The sequence below is a fragment of the Enhydra lutris genome, unplaced genomic scaffold (genome assembly GCF_002288905.1).
Source record: "Enhydra lutris kenyoni isolate GAN:26980312 unplaced genomic scaffold, ASM228890v2 scaffoldscaffold29, whole genome shotgun sequence".
In the NCBI taxonomy this organism is placed as follows: domain Eukaryota; kingdom Metazoa; phylum Chordata; class Mammalia; order Carnivora; family Mustelidae; genus Enhydra; species Enhydra lutris.
This window is the reverse complement of record NW_019154113.1, coordinates 3,810,830-3,830,828: the sequence shown is the minus strand read 5'-3', so window position 1 is coordinate 3,830,828 and position 19,999 is coordinate 3,810,830. Positions and strand designations below refer to the sequence as shown.

The window sequence follows — 19,999 nt, the reverse complement described above, 5'->3', positions numbered from 1 at the left end:
AATTTTACCTCTATTTCCTTCTTGCAGATTCTCATGGTAAAACCTAATTTTTAGAACTTTTTTTTTTAAATGATTGAAATTTGTATACTAGATTTGCAGATGTTTGTGTATCTTAACATTGTAGGAATCACAAAGAGATCATGTGTATTCTTCACATAAGGCAGAGTTCAGTTGAGGTCATTCTGTCTTTGGATATTTATCAGAAAATTGACTTGAATCTCCATTGCACACTTGAAAGGAAGCCCAACACCCTTTCCAAAATTTTTGTGGGCTCCACGGGGGCCGGCCCTGATTCTCTGCTCTGGCTGAACTCTTGTAATCCCTTGTACCCTCTAACCGGTGCCATGTTCTGCTCTCCGCTTCATCAGCCAGATGAGAAACTCAACTTACCCTTTCCTTTGTGCTTCACACAAGGAAGACCTTTGTATAGGGTCTGAGTGAGAGGTGACGCTTTCTTGCCGCAGCACCAACTGTATACTGAACAGTAGCCATGTCTGTTCATAAAGTCCTTTGGTCAAGTCACCCATTGGAAATTAATCACTGACAAATTTCTCCAAGAGTCTTAGGCTTCTACCCAGTTTGCTCAACTACACAATCCTATTTGGTTTCCCTCCCATCTTTTATCCCCTTCCCTGAACTTCTGTTTCGCTTTTATGCCAAGTATTATCACTATTTCCTTATTGGTCATTCCAGAACAAATCACTCCCTCAGGGCTTTGCCTTCCAATCAAAGTATTGTCAAAAACAGTGAGACCATTCCATCATTAAACACACCCTAGTACTATCTATTAAAATAATAAATCATTCTGCTGCACTAGGGTTTGAAAGTCTTTACAGTAATACAAATTGAATTTATTTCAAATGACTTCATAGAATTGATTAAGATGATCATAAAGCTTTCATTATTAATTATCAATGAATGGAGTTTCTAAGTCAAAGGATTCTTTTTTAAAAAAAGGATTTTATTTATTTATTTCAGATAGAGAGAGACGAAGAGAGCATGAGCAGGGTCAGGGGTAGAGGGAGAGGGATAAACAGACCCCCCACTGAGTGCAGAGACAGGGAGCTCAACAGAGGGCTCAAGGCAATGCAGGGCTCAGTCCCAGGACCCGGAAACATGACCTGAGCTGAAGTCAGAGGCCTAATTGACTGAGCCACCCAGGCACCCCAGATTTTTTCATTCATAAATTAAGGCTTGCTTAGCCAAACTGTGTGTCTCTTGTAACACATTTTCTTCAAGTATATGTTGGATTTTGTTAAAGTTTATTTATTTATTTATTTTTAGTAGTCTCTGCCCTCAAAGTGGGGTTCAAACTCATGACTCTGAGATCGAGAGTTCACATGGTCTTGCAACTGAGCCGGTCAAGTGCTCCAATGTTAGACATTTTTAACTAAATCCACAAGTGAGATTTCAAAAGAGGGGTGTTGTGAGTGTGCATATGTATATGAGAGCCAACTAAGTCAGGTTTTAGATGTCAATACATTAGCATGGGCAAATAAATTAGAAAGATTTCTTTCCTCCTCTGTTCTTTAGAACAGCTTAAATGGTATTGGAATAATCTTTTCCAAGAGTGGCTATATTAATATCAGTAAACTTCAGAACAACGAAAATTATCAGAAATGAAGAGGAAAAAAACACTTTCCTTATAAGGGAGCAAAGATAAGAATTACATCAAACTTCCCTGCAGAAACCACGTAATGAGAAGAGAAAGGAAGAAAATATTTAAAGAAGAGAAAGAAAAAAAAATGTAGAATTTTGTGTCAAGTGCCATTATCCTTCAGCAATGAAGTAGAAATAAAGGCCTTCTCAGATCAAAAAATAAATAAATAAAATAAAAGGTGGGGGGATTTTGTTGACAGGAGACATGACTTGCAAGAAATGTCTTTAAAAAGATCTTCAGAAATAAGGAAATTAATATGGTCCATAAACTTGAATCTACCCAAAGAAAGGAAAAGCATTAGAGAAAGAATAAATGAGACTAAAAGAAAATCTTTTCTTTTTCTTATTCTTGTTTGACTTGAGAGATTAAAAAAAGTGTGTTCAAAATAATAACATAGATTATATAATAATTACATAATAATACAATCAATAATATGTTAGATGATTAGATTAAATATAAAAAGATAATAATATAATAATTGTATAATAATATACATCATAATAGATGATTAGAGCTTATGGATACGTGAAATGAATGACAACAATGTTGTAAGAAATGGGAAGGAGGAGTTGGAAAGACTGCTATAAGGTACCTGTACTATCCATGAAGTAGTACAGTGCTAATTGAAAGTGGACTTAGGTTAATTATAAATGTGTATGGTGAACTCTAGGATAACCATTGAAAAATGTTTTTAAAGAAGTATAATTGATATGCTAAGGAAGGAGAGAAAATTGAATTATATAAATTTTTTTATTAAGCCAGAAAAGGCAGAAAATGTGTGAAATACAAAATACACAGACATGCAAACAACAAAAAAACAGGAAAAATAAGAAACAAAGAATAAGGGTAATGAATAGAAAGCAGTTATAAGTATGATACATATTAATCCAACTATGTCAATAATCACTTTATATGTGAAAGATCTACATAGAGCAATTAAAAGACATAGTATTACAGTAGGTAAAAAAGAAAACTCAGCTATATGTTGTCTATAAGAAAACCACCTTAAATATAAAAACACAAATGGATTAAAAGAAAAAGGGATGGATCAACAAATGATGCTGAAAAACTGTTAATTCTCATGCAAAACAATGAAGTTGAACCCTTACCTTACACCATACACAAAAATCAACTTAAAAGGATCAAAGACCTAAAAGTATAAAACTCTTAGAAGAAAACAAGGAGAAAGTCTTCATGAAATTGGATTTGCCGAAGATTTCTTGAATATGGCACCAAAAGCATAAGCAACAAAGGAAATATAAATAAATTAGACTATACCAAAATATAAAATTTTATGCATCAAATGATGCTATTAGGAGACTGGAAAGATGACACTGAATGGAGAAAATATTTGCACATCACTTATCTGATAAGAGAATAATACCCAGAATATATGGAGAGCTCCTAAAACTCAACAACAAGTTAACAATCCAATTTAAAAGTGGGCAAAGGATTTGAACAGACATTTCTCAAAAAAAGATATACAAATGGCCAATAAGCACATGAAAAATGCTCAAATCACTAATCACTAAAGGAATGTAAATCAAAACCACTATAAGATATCATTTCACCCCCATTAAAATGGTTATTATTTAAAAAACAAAAAATAGGGGACGCCTGGGTGGCTCAGTTGGTTGGACGAATGCCTTCGGCTCAGGTCATGATCCTGGAGTCCCGGGATCAAGTCCCGCATCGGGCTCCCAGCTCCATGGGGAGTCTGCTTCTCACTCTGACCTTCTCCTCGCTCATGCTCTCTCTCACTGTCTCTCTCTCAAATAAATAAATAAAATCTTAAAAAAAAAAATAGGACACCTGAGTGATTCTGTCACTGAAACGTCTGCCTTCAGTTCAGGTCATGATCCCAGGGTCCTGGGATGGAGTCCCACATCTGGCTCTTTGCCTTTTGAGGAGCCTGCTTTTCCCTCTGCCTGCCATTCCTTCTGCTTGTGATCTCTCTCTCTCTCTCTCTCTCTCTGACAAATAAATAAATAAAATCTTAAAACAAAACAAAACAAAAAAGCAGGAGAAGGTGAAGAGAAATTAGAGCCATTGTACATCTTTTAGTAGGAATGTTCAATGGTGCTGCCACTGTGCAAAACAGTATGGCATTCCTCAAAAAATTAAATTTACAATTACCATTGGATCCAGCAATTTCACTTCTAGGTATATACCTAAAAGAATTGAAAGTAAGGACTCAAACAGATATTTGTATACCAATACTCGTAGCGTTATTCACAATAGCCAAAAGATAGAAACAACCCAAATATCGATCAACAGACAAATGCATTTTTAATGTGATAAATACATACAATGGAATATTATTCAGCTTTAAAAAGGAATGAAATTCTGATACATGGCACAACATGGAAAACTTCCTAAGGGAAATAAGCCAGATAGAAGAAGACAAATATTGTATGATTCCACTTACATTAAGTGTCTTAGTTAGGTCTGGCTGCTATAAAAAAATACCATCAACTAAGTGGCTTATAAACAAGGGAAATGCATTTTTCACAATTTTGGAGGCTGGAAAGTCTGAGATCAGGGTGCAAGTGTGGCTGGTTTCTGGTAAGAGCCATCTTCCAGGTTGCAGACTTCTGACTTCTCATTGTAACTTCATGTAGTAGAGAGCAGAAAAAATTAAGTAGGCTCTCTCATGACTCTTCTGAGGGCACTAATCTCATTCATGTGGGCTCCACTTATATGACCTCATCTAATCCTGCTCACCTCCCAGGGTTGCTCCCTCCTAATACCATCACACTAGGAGGTAAGATTTATCCTATAAATCTTGAGGGAACATAAAAATTGAATCCATAACATTGAAATACAAAGAACAGGCAAATATGTTCACATAATTGACAACATAGATGAAATGGGCCAACTCCTTGAAAGACAAAATCTCAAAAACTCGATAGAAATAGATACCTGAATAGTTCTACATCTATTAAAGAAGTTGAATTCATAATTAATAACCTTCAAAACAGAAAGCATCCAACTCAGATGGTGTCATGGGTGAATTCTATTGATCATTTAAGTAAGAAGTGATATCAATACTCTATGTAATCTATTCCAGAAAATCAAAGCAAAGAGAACACTTCCTAACTCATTCTATGAAACCAGCACAACACTAATACCAAAACGAGACAAAGACATTATAAGAATATAAAATTCCAGATCAATATCCCTCATGAACATACATGCAAAAATACTAAAAAAATTAGCCAGTCAAATTCAACAATGTATAGAAAGAATTATACACCATGACCAACTGGCATTTATTCCAGAATGGAATACTGGTTCTGTACCAATTAATGTAATCAATAAATTAATCACTGTAAATCAATTAATGTAACCATTCACATCTACAGGCTAAAGAAGAAAAAAAAAACCATGATCATATCAATAGATGCAGAAGAAACATCTGACAGAATCCAACATCCATTCAAGCTAAAAATTCTCAGCAAACTAGGAATAAAGGGAACTTCCTCAAACTGATAAAGGATATCTACAAAAATTCTATGCAATACTCAGTGGTGAGAAAATAGAAGCTTTTCCCCTAAGACAGGGAAAAAAAAACCATGAATGTCCTCTCTTTCCAGTCCTATTCAACATCATATTGGAAGCCCTCACTGATACATTAAGATGAGAAAGAAAAACAGAAAGTATACAGATTGGAAAGGAAGAAATAAAACTGTCTTTGTTTACAGATGACATGATTATTTATGTAGAAATGTCTCAATTAATTAACAACAACAACAACAAACTACATTCCTAGAACAAACTAGTGAGTGTAAGAAGCTTGCAGGACAAGCTGGTGCAACCACTCTGGACAACAGCATGGAGGTTCCTCAAAGTGTTGAAAATAGAACTACCCTATGACCCAGCAATTGCACTACTGGGTATTTACCCTAAAGATACAAACGTAGTGATCCGAAGGGGCACGTGCACCCGAATGTTTATAGCAGCAATGTCTACAATAGCCAAACTATGGAAAGAACCTAGATGTCCATCAACAGACGAATGGATAAAGAAGATGTGGTATATATACACAATGGAATACTATGCAGCCATCAAAAGAAATGAAATCTTGCCATTTGCGACGACGTGGATGGAACTAGAGGGTATCATGCTTAGCGAAATAAGTCAATCGGAGAAAGACAACTATCATATGATCTCCCTGATATAAGGGAGAGGAGATGCAACATGGGGGGTTAAGGGGGTAGGAGAAGAGTAAATGAAACAAGATGGGATTGGGAGGGAGACAAACCATAAGTGACTCTTAATCTCACAAAACAAACTGAGGGTTGATGGGGGGAGGGGGGTTGGGGGGGCTGGGGTTATGGACATGGGGGAGGGTATGTGCTATGGTGAGTGCTGTGAAGTGTGTAAACCTGGCGATTCACAGACCTGTACCCCTGGGGATAAAAATATATTATATGTTTATAAAAAATAAAATAAAATTAAATTAAAAAAAATTTAAAAATTTTAAAAAAAGAAGCTTGCAGGACATATATTTAATATATGACTTTTGAGTCAATTGCTTTTCTATATACCAGGAATTAAGAATTGGGATTTATTTTAATTGAGATACAATTGACATGTAACATTACATTCATTCCAGGTGTAATATAATAATCAATATTTGTATATGTTGCAAAATGATCATCAGAATTAATCTAGTTAACATCCATTACCACACAGAGGTACAAATATTTTGTGATGAGAAATTTTAAGATCTATTCCATTAACAATTTTCAAGTATAAAATATAGTATTACTAACTACAGTCTCCATGCTGTACATTACACCTCCATGACTTATTTTATAAGAGGAAGTTTGTACCTTTTGACCACCTTCACCCATTTCACTCACCCCATACCACTCACCTTGGGAAACCCCCAATCTCTGCATCTTGTAGTTTGTTTTTAGGTTTTTGGTTTTGGTCTGCTTTGCTTTAGATTCCACATACAAGTGAGATCATACAGTATTCATCTTTATCTGCCTAACCTATTTAGCATAAAGCCCTCAAGATCCATCCATGTTGGCAGAGACGGAGAAGTGGGGTAAGAGGGAGCAGTGTGTCTGCAGAAGTCACCGAGGCAGCCTCTGTGGAGGAGCAGAAGGAAATAGAAGATAAAGTGGCTAGTCTAGAAAAAGCTGAAGAAGCAAAAGTAAAAGGAAAATCCCCAAATCCCCATCTGGCACAAAAGCCTGGAGGTTCAAATTTCTTAAGGTGACAATTGCAGAACAGGCAAAACTATTTTGATTGTGGGAATTACAACATGGCTAAAGTAAAAATGAACAAGCAACTTCCTACTGTAGTTCTGGACAAGACAGAGGTCACTAGTGACTATAGTCCCACTCCACAGGACCTTCCTCAACAGAAACTATCCCTGTTGCTAGCAAGCCGGCTAGTGATTAAAAGAGCTAAACAAAAAGAAAGAAAGGAAAAAAGAAAGAAAGAAAAATGGAGAGAGAAAGGAAGGGAGGAAGGAAAGAAAGGAAAAAGGGAAGGAAGGAAGAGAGGGAGGGAAGAAGGAAGGAAAGAAGGAAGGAAGGAGGAAAGATAGAAGGAAGAGAGGAAGGAAGAAAGAGAGAGGAAGGAAGGAAGAAAGAAAGAAAGAAAGAAAGAAAGGGAAATCTATCCATGTCATTGCAAATGGCAAGCTTTTGTTCTTTTTCATGGTTACATAATATTCCATTACATATGTGTGCATGATTTCCTTTTGCAGTCACTGACTGTGATCCCAAGGCTTTCTAATCTTTGAGCAGCCCTACTTATTCTACTAAAAGTCAAGTAAACTTTTCCAGGTACAGAAAGCAGAGATCTGAACCAGATAATTTTGAAGTTTCTTTCAAATTCCATTATTCCCTAATTGTCTGCAAATGGTTTTGGAAACATTTCTTAGCTTCTATGGTTCCTGTGCATTATCTCATTAAATCTCTACAAAGTATCAGGTGTGTGCTTTATTTTTTTTATTACTAATTTTTTATTTTTTCAGTGTAACAGTATTCATTATTTTTGCACCACACCCAGTGCTCCATGCAATCCATGCCCTCTCCAATACCCACCACCTGGATCCCCCAACCTCCCACCCCCCACCCCTTCAAAACCCTCAGATTGTTTTTCAGAGTCCATAGTCTCTCATGGTTCACCTCCCCTTCCAATTTCCCTCAACTCCTTTCTCCTCTCCATCTCCCCTTGTCCTCTGTGCTATTTGTTATGCTCCACAAATAAGTGAAACCATATGATATTTGAGTTTCTCTGCTTGACTTATTTCACTCAGCATAATCTCTTCCAGTCCCGTCCATGTTGCTACAAAAGTTGGGTATTCGTCCTTTCTGATGGAGGCATAATACTCCATAGTGTATATGGACCACATCTTCCTTATCCATTCGTCCGTTGAAAGGCATCTTGGTTCTTTCCACAGTTTGGCGACCGTGGCCATTGCTGCTATAAACATTGGGGTACAGATGGCCCTTCTTTTCACTACATCTGTATCTTTGGGGTAAATACCCAGTAGTGCAATGGCAGGGTCATAGGGAAGCTCTATTTTTAATTTCTTGAGGAATCTCCACACTGTTCTCCAAAGTGGCTGTACCAACTTGCATTCCCACCAACAGTGTAAGAGGGTTCCCCTTTCTCCACATCCTGTCTGTTTCCTGTCTTGCTAATTTTGGCCATTCTAACTGGTGTAAGGTGGTATCTCAATGTGGTTTTAATTTGAATCTCCCTGATGGCTAGTGATGATGAACATTTTTTCATGTGTCTGATAGCCATCTGTATGTCTTCATTGGAGAAGTGTCTGTTCATATCTTCTACCCATTTTTTTTTATATGATTGTCTGTTTTGTGTGTGTTGAGTTTCAGGAGTTCTTTATAGATCCTGGATATCAATCTTTTGCCTCTACTGTCATTTGCAAATATCTTCTCCCATTCCGTGGGTTGCCTCTTTGTTTTTTTGACTGTTTCCTTTGCTGTGCAGAAGCTTTTGATCTTGATGAAGTCCCAAAAGTTCATTTTCACTTTTGTTTCCTTTGCCTTTGGAGACATATCTTGAAAGAAGTTGCTGTGGCTGATATCGAAGAGGTTACTGCCTATGTTCTCCTCTAGGATTCTGATGGATTCCTGTCTCACGTTGAGGTCTTTTATCCATTTTGAGTTTATCTTTGTGTACGGTGTAAGAGAATGGTCGAGTTTCATTCTTCTGCATATAGCTGTCTAGTTTTCCCAGCACCATTTATTGAAGAGACTGTCTTTTTTCCACTGTATATTTTTTCCCTGTTTTGTCGAAGATTAATTGACCATATAGTTGAGGGTCCATATCTGGGCTCTCTACTCTGTTCCACTGGTCTATGTGTTTGTTTTTATGCCAGTACCATGCTGTCTTGGTGATCACGGCTTTGTAGTAAAGTTTGAAATCAGGTAACGTGATGCCCCCAGTTTTATTTTTGTTTTTCAACATTTCCTTAGCGATTCGGGGTCTCTTCTGATTCCATACAAATTTTAGGATTATTTGCTCCAGTTCTTTGAAAAATACCAGTGGAATTTTGATCGGAATGACATTAAAAGTATAGATTGCTCTAGGCAGTTGTCTCTACTGCCTAGAGGTGTGTGCTTTAAATACCTTTCTGCCTGATTTCAGATAAACTGCTATTGAAATTATAACCCTTTCATGATATGATTGTTTAGTGTTCAGTTTTTGTATTATAAAACTACAGAATATCTTAAATATGTTTTCTGATAGATCTAGGGCAGCAAATCCCTTCTGGATATTTTCCTCTGAAATTCCACTGAAAGAAATAAACAGCTGTCAGGAATATGAAGCCCAAACCATGAGATTGCTGAGTCAGTGCTCTGGAAGTTACAATATGTCCTAGAATGCAAGTCACATGCCTTGACATTCAAGTCCTCATTTTCTTTTTTGAGGGTCAACATAAATTAATAGTGGGAGGTCGAAAAGAGGACAGGAGAATTACTGGCAAATCCAAATGCAGGTACAACTGGCAACCAACATTCTAATTGTGCAGGCAGAGTCAAACGTACAGATGATATTCAAAATATGATTACTACTTAATTGGTGACAGAAAGCCTGTTCTTTAGGAAATGGTTCTTGTTGTCCATTATAGGTGCTGAATTATGTATTTCTTTGTTGCTTGGTCTTGTTTTCTCCTGCAAAATCCTATAAAACAGTTGTAATGAAATACAGTATTCTACAAATAAAAAAGCAACGTATTTTATCCTTAAGCCATATTTCATTTGAACCTCTCACACCTTGAAGGAGAGTCAAAAGGCTTATTGTCAGGTATGTGCCCTCTTTAGCAAGATACTAGACTTGAAATCCAGGCTTTGTAGGTTTGGTTGATTTTTTTTTTTTCGTGCCATTCAAATGGCCTACATCTGACTTTCAGCTTAAACCATCTCTTAAAGTGAAGAGAGAAGAGAGTCCCACCATCTGTCCCTGCTGAGCCTTGGGGCTTTGTTCAGTCTGACAGAAAAAAAGCTCTCAGAGAGGAGATGCAAAAGAAAGCCTGCCTCCTTCCCTCTGAAGGAAGGTGGTAGAAGAAGAACAAGAAGGGTCTGGCCAAATGGTCTACCTGGTGCTGGTGCTGAGCCTGCTTCATGAAGTCCCAGCAGGAAAGGATGCAGAATGCATGGGCTCTGCAAGGAGCAGTGCAGTGGGGTCCCTTGAACCAACATGAGGTGGCCCAGGCTACTTAAGAGCACTGAGCAGAGTGGTCAACCAGAGAGTTTTCCAATCCCAGCAGGGCCCTGAGCTGAGGTCCACTGGGCTGGCCCTGCATCAGTGGTGGCAGGATGAGGCTAGGCTGCAGAGGGCCCAATGGGGTTGCATGGAGGGCACCATGGGCTCTTAGAGAGGCCTCAGCCAGTGAGATGGAGGAAGAGCAGGTTCTCAGGGACCATGGTCCATGGGCATAAGTCCTGAGCTTGAAGGTCAGGCCAGCCAAGTCTGCCAGCTCAGGCCACAGCTCAGAAGCCAGCAGGGAAGAGAGCTATCAGGTAGCCAAGCGCCTGTATCACCAGGACCCAGAGGAAGACCATAGCAGATGAAGAATGCCTGGTCAGAAGGAAACAGGCAGGCTGAGCAGTACCCACAGCGCAGTTCAAAATACTGTGTGCATCTAAGGTTTACATACTGCGTGCATCTAAGTTTTACATACTGTGTGCATCTAAGGTTTACATACTGCGTGCATCTAAGGTTTACACTTGATGGGCCTTTTAGTTGGGTTCTGTAGGTTTGTTTGTTTTGTTTCCCTGCGAGAAATGGGAAGTATTTAAAGAAGGCAAGAAGTTATACAAAATAAAAAGTGAATGTTCTCTGCCCTTCCAAACTATGGCCTGTACCATTACAGGTAGCTTATAGGTTTACAGGAAGGGTGCATGTGCATATGCACACGCACACACGCGCACACACACACACACACACACACACCTATTGTAAACCAGGTACAGAACTTAACAGAAGTGAACCTCGAAGCAGAGCAAAGCAGACACAGCCTTCTCTGCATGCCTTTCTCCTGCCCCGAAGTTCCTTCCAGGGCTCGCAGCTGCCGGTGAAAGCTTTTCCTGAAAAAGACGTTCTGTCAAATTTTTGTTAAGGCTTATGTAGTGGGGCTCATGGCACCATTTCAGAAGAACTTTCACTGGCCATTTTAAGAGAACGTTCACCAACATGGAGAGCTCCTGGTTCTTGAAGCTAACTTGGCCTCAGTACAGCCAACTCTCAATGAGGGCCAGCGCCCAGGGCCCTGAGAATCAGCCAGCTTTCTAGCATTCCAGGGAGTCTGTGTTAAGGAATTATTTTTTTTAAGTAGGTTCCACAAGAGGGTGGAGCCCAGTGCAGGGCTTGAACTCACAACCTTAAGATCAAGACCTGAGCCTAGATCAAGAGTTAGACGCTTAATCAAATGAGCCACCCAGGTGCCCCATAGGAACTGTTGTTGTAATTACTGCTGTTTAACAACACTTCAAAGAATGAACATTTTCATGTATACAGATGATTATTTGTGTTATGTGCGTATTATTTTACTTATATAACTACTTTTTTATCAGGTCAACGTTTACTGATCTTACAGTTTTTAGAATGTAGTGATCAGTGACAGAGTATCTCCTTCAGGTCATTGCAATGTGGTCACGGGGCACTTGGGGCCGTGGCATGGAAACTGCTCCCCTGGGGTGCCAGACACATTTCCCATCAATCTATCAATACCCAAGACCAAGCCAGGATGAAGAAAGCTTTTCCCAGATGGAATCGGACTGACCCTGCCAAATCCTGTCAGAAGTTGCCCATCCCTTGAACTTTATATGGAAGCTCAGAAAGTTATACAATTTTTCCCTTATATTGTACTAAATATGTTTATTGCAATATCTATTATTTCATCCTTTTTTAAAAATTAGTCTCTGAAATAACAATTGTGAAAGCCTCCTTTCTACCATGCTAACTTGATTTGGGTTTTCCTTCTTTTCTCTCTTGAACATGGTCCTAGGTCACTTCTTTGTTTTATTTCTCATATCTGAGATATGAGAATGTCTATGATATTTCTCATATCACAGCTTTTTTTGGTCATAACTAAGTTACCACAAGAATTTCTAATACACTCATGATAATGTTCAACAGTATCTGTTGGGACCAGAGGTCAGAATCTGTTTTGACCTTAGAAAAGCTTTTTACGGCCAACAAATCTGGGACTCTGGGACTCTCCCTTTTGTAAAAGAATTTGGTGGGGATTTGACAGACCCGAGAGACTTGGAGGCATTTGTGTTTGGAGTTAGGCACACTGGTCATGGCCCCATGTTTGGAGGAAGGTGAGCACCAACAGCAACAGAGTGTCATTACCTCAAGGGGACTCTGGAAGTTCTGTTTTCTGATTTTTCATGCAGAATGTCAAGGAATCCAGACTCTGTAGGACTTTCTGAAGTCCTTCCTGTTGAGCTCATTCTCCGTTGTGAGAATGGCCATGACTTTATCAAGCTATGGTACTGCATGTAAGCCACTAGACAGAAAGGCCTCGCTTCCCACTGGAAAATCCCAAAGGCAGCCAAAACTCTAAAAAACGAGCTGAAGCACACGTGTAGGGTGTACTGTTCCAGGCTCTGCATTTTAAAATATGTTAAAAAAACTAATTGGCTGAGGTTTCGGGTATGGGTACAGCATTTGTCTCCATTAGTGTTGGTCAGATACCTTAATGGGGGCTCTCTTGACTTGGGATAATTCTTTGTTCAGAACTCTCTTACACATTATCAGACAATAAGAGTTTGGGGCCTCCAGGCACTAAATCACAGTAACGTTTCTATGTTATCAGAGCAAGAGATAACTCTCTATACATTTCTGAACGCCCTCTTGGAAGTCATCCTTCTTTCCACTGAAACCCACTAGCTCTAGCCTGAGACATATAAATGAATGATTTCAGAGCACTTCATTAATGTAAGAATTTCATGTTTGTAATCAATTCTTTAGAGCAAATGTTAGATTTTTAAACTTTCAATCCATTAGTGGAAATACTAGATTCAACTGGAATCATGCTAGTCTCCCCCTAGTTGGCCCTAATTTTTTTTAGAGTCTTTCTACATGAAGTGTGATTCTCAGACCAACAACATGAATATCACCTAGAAGATTGTTAGGAATGTACAATCTACAGAATCAAAGATTGGGTTTTGACAGGACCCTCACTTCATCCATCCATAATTAAAGTTTGAGACATGGTACTTTAGAGAATACCCCAGACAATCTTGTGACAGTTTCTTGTAGTTAGACTGTCCCCCACCCCCACCCAGTGGCACAACTTATTAGCATCCCAGCCTCAATGACACAAACCCTTCCTATTTGTACTTTCCCATTGTGGTGAACCTAGAAACTTCTCTACCCAAGAACCATCATGTTCCTCCCCAGCCTGGGTTCCAACCACATCAACTGAGCTGCCTAGTAATTATGAGAAAGCCAGAATATCAGGTGATCTCAATTATTCCGATAGTATAATAGAGTCTGTCACCAGGCCTGGGGTTATGCTAGGTCAGCCTACATTTTAAGATAAAAGCTGGAATTATTTGCTCAGGATATACACTGCCCGGTGTTGCCTATCTTTCCCATTTGATGCTCTTGTTATTTTATTTTTAACCCAACTTTATTCCCTAAAGAAAATCCTACTATCAGATTCACCCGTTCTTATTTTCTGTAATCTGCTGCAATGAAAATCCAAAAGGCCCCAAGACCACAAAAGTCCAAAGGAACAAATGAATGGGGGATTGTGCTTCTGTGTGGCCAGCAGGGACTCATATAAAGGGCCACTTGTGCTGGTCTCGTTTACAATCAGCTGACTCTCTGGACACTCTGAGCATCAGTAGCCCTTGAACTTGCCTGCTCCTGTCTGCAACTGGTTCAACAGTGAACTCAGACCAATTAAATTTCCAAAGATACCCTGAGAACAAGTCTGCCTGGGTCCAAGCGCACATCACTTCTTTGTTGCTTGTGCCAGCCGAACTCACACTTGCCCGGAAGTTAACAAAAATTTTGCAGGTTGTCAACAAAGAAAAGGATGGGCCATCCCAGCGAATTCAATGTGGGATTATCCTTTTTCATTTCTTTCCCTAAAATCTGCTAGATTTTAGGATCCTACCCACGTAGGTTTTTAGGCATATTTAGATGTGTTATGGGTTTTATTTTGAAGGAGCATTTTTTAAAATTATGGTAAAATACATAAAACAAACTTACCATTTTAACTATTTTAAATGTATTTTAACTACACAATTCAGAGGCACTTAGTACATTCACATTGTTTTACAATCATCACCACTGTTTTCAGAATCAATTTTTAGGAAGATTTCTGTAATTCTGACAATCTTCTATCCTCTATTATGTATTTAGGAAAATTATGTTTTCTTACATTTTGTGTTCAACCAGGATGCATTTGGTTTTTCCAATTTTAAAGATCTTCTCACGTCATTTATGCACTATGATGGAAGGTGAAGGCAAAGAACTATCTGGAACTGTCTTTAGGCTAATTGTATACGCAGGACTATTTTTGATTCTCTAATAGTACCCATTATATCCTTATTATTACTTATGCACATTGTTTTTTCCCCTTTACATAGCTTTTTTACTAAGCCTAAACAAATCTAAGCAAGTACAATACAAATAGAAGAGGAAAGCCATTAATTATATATGTGTTAGTCTTCATAAATTCAAAGCAACTGTCCCACTTTAATGCTTTAAAAACCATTATACAACAATGAATATTTTTAAAGTCCTTTACTGTGTGGTGAGATAAATAGTTTGCTCCTTTCATATATCCCCAAATATATTTCTATTTATAAAACAAACAGACGCACACACTTGAAAGCTTTCTGGATTTATTAGGGGGCTGGTACTCGGAGGCAAAAAAAAAAAAAAAAAATTGACACCAAAAAAATATTGTCGGAAAATTTGGGGTTGTTGTCCTAATGAGATAAGACATGACTAAGGCATATCAGACATGACCCCTTGTTGTGGGTCAACAAGGCTGTGATTAAGTTCTTGTTCTACTTGTTGGTTGTAGTTTTTCATTATTCTTATCTTTTTATAGCCACCCGCCCTGACTAGTAAAAGCTTCATCCTAATTTTAGGTCTGAGACATCATCTTTCATAAGCACCATCCACAGAGAGAAATGATTCTTCAACCAGTCATACATGCTTCCTATTTTCATTTTGGCATACAAAGCATCAAACCAACTTTGATTTTTTTTTATCTTTGATAAAATCTTTGTATCAAATCTTTGATTTGATTTTTTTCTGTGCAGGTTTTTCATCAGTTTTAACAGCAAACTTTGCTTTCAGCTTTTCTTAGAAGTTGTGTCTTACTACTCAGACGCTTTTACCATCTACTGAATCCCAGCTATGGAAGATGCTACATTTAGATAATTATTTTGGTAAACAGCAAGTAAGTTATGAAAAAGTTGTGACAAGACAAATTTCAAGCACACAATTTCCCTAAGATCAAACTGAATAGTTAAGCCAGGCAAACGTTTAATCCACTTTCAGTAAATGGCTCATTTACTTGCATTGTCAGATATTTTTAAATTTTCTATTAGCCCTTCTTAAACATATCATACTGGGCAAAATTCATTCCATGAGTTATATGTTATACACATAAACACATGTTTCTAGAAATCACGATTTGGGATAGTCAAGTAAAGGAGTTGGTGGATGCTGAGTCAAGAAGACACTCTTAAAATGTTACTGAACCTAAAATCTTAAAATATCTAAATCTGAAGATGGTCAGCCATACTTGTAAAGTGGTAGGTTTCCTGTGAGGGGCTTCAGGGGGCAGATATCTGGCCCTCGGAGGAGACCAGAAAGGCAGCTTCACCTTCGCAAATGGAAGAATTCTTTAGAATTTAGAGCCGTTCAACAAGGGAACAGGTCACCTTCTGAGGTGGTTGGTCTTTCAAAATGTTTGAACAAGTATATATAGGAATATTGTAAAAGCCGTCTGTGTCGGCTACTTAACGCCTTACTTCCCTGCAGACCTCATTTGGCTTTATGAGCCAGACTTCTAAGGGTAACTTGAACATCAGGTGTATGGTTGGATTAGGAAATACAGTGGCCTCGGAGAGCATTTGGTTTCATGACATTTTGCTTCTATCTGTGAGGCAGGTTGTTTCCAAAAATGGCCACACTCCTCTGTCCCATCCTGTATGCCCTTCACTTTGCAACATTACCAAAAAAGAAATGAAGTCTCTTTCCTCTTCCCTTGAATCTGGACTGACCCTGTGACTTTCTCTGGCCAAGAGAATGCAGCGCAAATGATACTGTGATTTCTTGCAGTTTCTGTTTCTGCCCTCTTAGAAGCCAACGGCTCTGTAGATAATTCCAGTCTACCCTATTGGAGAGACCACCTGGAAAGAGATGGGCCTGGATGATAAGAATTCAAACAGAGGAGAGCCAGGTTGCCCAAGCTGACAGCTAGCACCAACTGGCAGACAGCACGGATATTCCAAACTTATCTACACCACCTGTTCCCACCAACCCTTGCCCAAATTCTTGACTCACAAAATTGTGAGCAATAAAATGGGCATAATTTAAGCTACTAAATGCTAGGCTGGTTTATTACACAGCGGTAACAACAGATACCCCGAAACAGAATTGGTATCTGGAAGTGGGTTGCTGCTCTAACAGAAACCTAAAACCCCTGTCATTGGTTTTGACACTGGGTGGCAAGACAAAGTTCAGAGGGGAAGCTGTCAGGTCACCCTGGAATAACAGTGAGAAAATTGCCCTTGGAGGTTCAAAAAAAGAAAGAGAGAGAAAGAGTAAGCTATGTTAGAGTGGTAGAATTTTTTGGCTATAGTATCACCTGTGGGATCATGGAAGATAGGAGATGCAGCTAATGAACTCACTGACTTGAGCAAATGAGGGTATCACCTGTCTGGTTGATGTACCACTGCCCCAGCTCCAGAATTGTTTGGTTTTACCACTCTCTCTCACCTCCTAGGCCTCCAGTCAATGGCTCTGAATTTGCTGATGTGGATATGGAGAATCCCAGGCAAAATATTGAAAGTACAATAGTCTTCTATTAGCCGCACTGAGAGAGAGATTAACTAAACAAAGAACTGTTTAGTTTTTAGGCAGGATAAAGAAGAAATATAGAAAATGCAGGACAGACTCTTCAGCCAGCAAAACATCAAAGTAAGAAATAGCCTCAGAGTTAAGGTTAAATCAAGGGTTTGGCTAAAAATCCGTGGTTAAAATCTCTATAAGACTAATGGCAGCATCTAGTAGACCCTCCCATCTGGACACTTTCTAAGAATATTAGGGGCATATTTTCCCATAACAGCCTTGCCTGTGGCCCAAAGGGAAGCTCATTTTAGAAAAAATTATGGAAATAGTTTTATTGTTGTTGTTTGTTTGTTTTTGCTATGGTGTGATACCCAATAACATTCATAGGGAACATAGAACATTTTTAAGACAAATACTTACTAAAGTACCATAAGTTTTAACTAAAAGGTATAGAGATGGTTCAAAATGAATAGCACTTTCTAGGTCCACATTTTTTATGGGCAGGAAGCAGGTTGAGAAAATACTTTCTAATGAAAATAAAAGACAAAAGGGTAGAAACAAGACCACAGAGGATAAATTCAAGAGCTTCAAATAATGACCAGGGAACCAACATTTGTTGTCCCTGTAGATATGTGATTGACTGGATTTCAGAACTGCAAAGGACAAGTGACCACTATATGTTTCCTACTCTTTTCTTTAGTTTGTATCCCTCAGATGACAGGAGATCCTAATAACATTGCTTGAGCCTGCCCCCCCCAAATTGTCTGAGCCCCTTGCTGAGGGTGATTGAAGGCACACATTCTTCTCAATGTCTTTGAGGAGCATGAAGCCACCCAATTCCTATTTGCATGTATCATCTTTCACAGCTGAATTGGTTCCGTAGAAGGATCATCTCACTATCCCACACATGTTGTCCCTGTTACACCTTGCATCACATAAAACAGATTTCCTTTTCTCAAAAGCATTGTTCACACAGGCATGCGTATATAAAGCAGATTATAACAAAGATCTGAATTAACAGTGAGAGTTGAGTCATCTCGAATCTTCAATCTCTTTTTTTAAGAAGTTCCTTGAACGTATTTTACCAGCTCAGGCTCCAGCTTTCTGCCAAACTACTTAGCCCTCTCTTCCCCTCTCTCTTCTTCTCTGTCCTCCACCCCCAAATTTCTGGCCATTGGTCTGGAGAACCCAGCTCTGGGACTCCATTTAAATATCCAAAGACTCTGCAAAACTCGAATTTCTCAAGCCCTTCTCTTTCTTCCACTAGTGTATGTTAGGAGAAGAATGCCACAGAGAGATTTCTTTCTTTGCTGATATGAATTGTGTTGCTTTCTTCAGAAAGCAGAGGCAGTTATATATATGGTTAAATTGGGCTCCCTATTTTCCTTTTTCCATTACTTTTAGATAGCACTAAGTAAAAACAATGATTTAGATAAGAGTTTTCATAATTATATTTAAGACGAAAGTAGAAATCACTAAGAACAGTAAGATGCTGAGAATATGAAGTTTTATTCCATATGAAATTTAGTACTATTTTAAGCTTTTTAAGATTATGATTATAAAGAAAATAATATAATCTCAAATTGAGATAAATATCTCTTATGAAAGACAAAAATAGGGTGGGATGGTGGAAGATGCTGAGATTCTCCAAGGTTGCCACCCACGGGCATCAGATAATTGCTTCACTCCCGCCGTTGATTTCAGTAGCTCAACAGCTAAATAAATACCAAAGTGCAACTTTTTTTAAACCAGTGGCTGGCGTGCTTATTTTAATTGTACAATTTTAATTACAATATTTAAAGCAGTCACAGCTGTATAATTTAGTCATATTTATGATTTTGACCTATTTGTATACATGTATATAAAATGCATTGTGGCACATAGACAAAGCTGTTGAAATATTGCCAAAATGGCTCTTGGTATTTCAAAACCAAGCACAAACTATAAAGAGGGAGGCTTAATAGATTGAACTACTGAAAATACGAAACTTCTACTTATCGAAATGTGCACTTAGAGCTTTGGAAACATGGTAGAGCAAGAGCAAAGATAAAAGATCCCTTTGGTTCCAGAAAATCTCCTGTAAAAGAGGAAGGCTTATCAAGCCCTTAAAGCCACTTAAGCAAAGCAGGTACTTTTGGACAAGAAGGAGCAGATGATGATGTTCCTGGCAGGTACTTCTTATCACAGCCCAGTTCCAAGGACAAGTTCCAGTCCTTTTTCTACGTTGGCTACCACTGCCATCTCTGAAGTCAGCAAAGGACTCATGCCATGGAAGAGGGAGTCCAGCTATGTCCCGTCTTCTATCCTGGGGTTTAATGTTGGTGAACGAATATCCAAGCATGAATACAAGACAACAGTCAACCAAGCTCAGGGATGTATTTAAACCTGGGGGTTCCTGGGGCCTTATTTTGGAAGGAACTTGAAATATAATTACAAAGAAGAGCACAAAAGCAGTGGGGGGGGGGGAAATGCAGACTTAAAAAAGAAAAGAAATATCAGGAGAAAAGGAAAGACTAGGAGAAAGCCTTCACAACACTTATAAACCTCAAGGGACTAATTCAGAACATATGCATATCAGTAAGAAAAAGCTAGCGGAATAGAAAAATTATAAGAGACAAATGGGCCATTCACAAAAGAGAAAACAGGAAAGGCTCAATTCTGCCAATCAGGAAAATGTAAGTTAAAACCACAAGTGCTTACAGAAGCCAGGTAAGTAATGTTAGGGCATAAAGCAAGCCAAGTGTTTGTTTCTCTTTCTTTCTTTCTTTCTTTCTTTCTTTCTTTCTTTCT

The 19,999-nt window shown here is 38.5% G+C and overlaps 1 pseudogene; it reads left to right on the top strand.

Annotated features, from left to right (window-relative positions):
- The window catches only part of LOC111152545, a 53,454-nt pseudogene extending 36,225 nt beyond the window's left edge, over window positions 1–17,229 (top strand).
- Window positions 17,230–19,999: the final 2,770 nt, after the last annotated feature.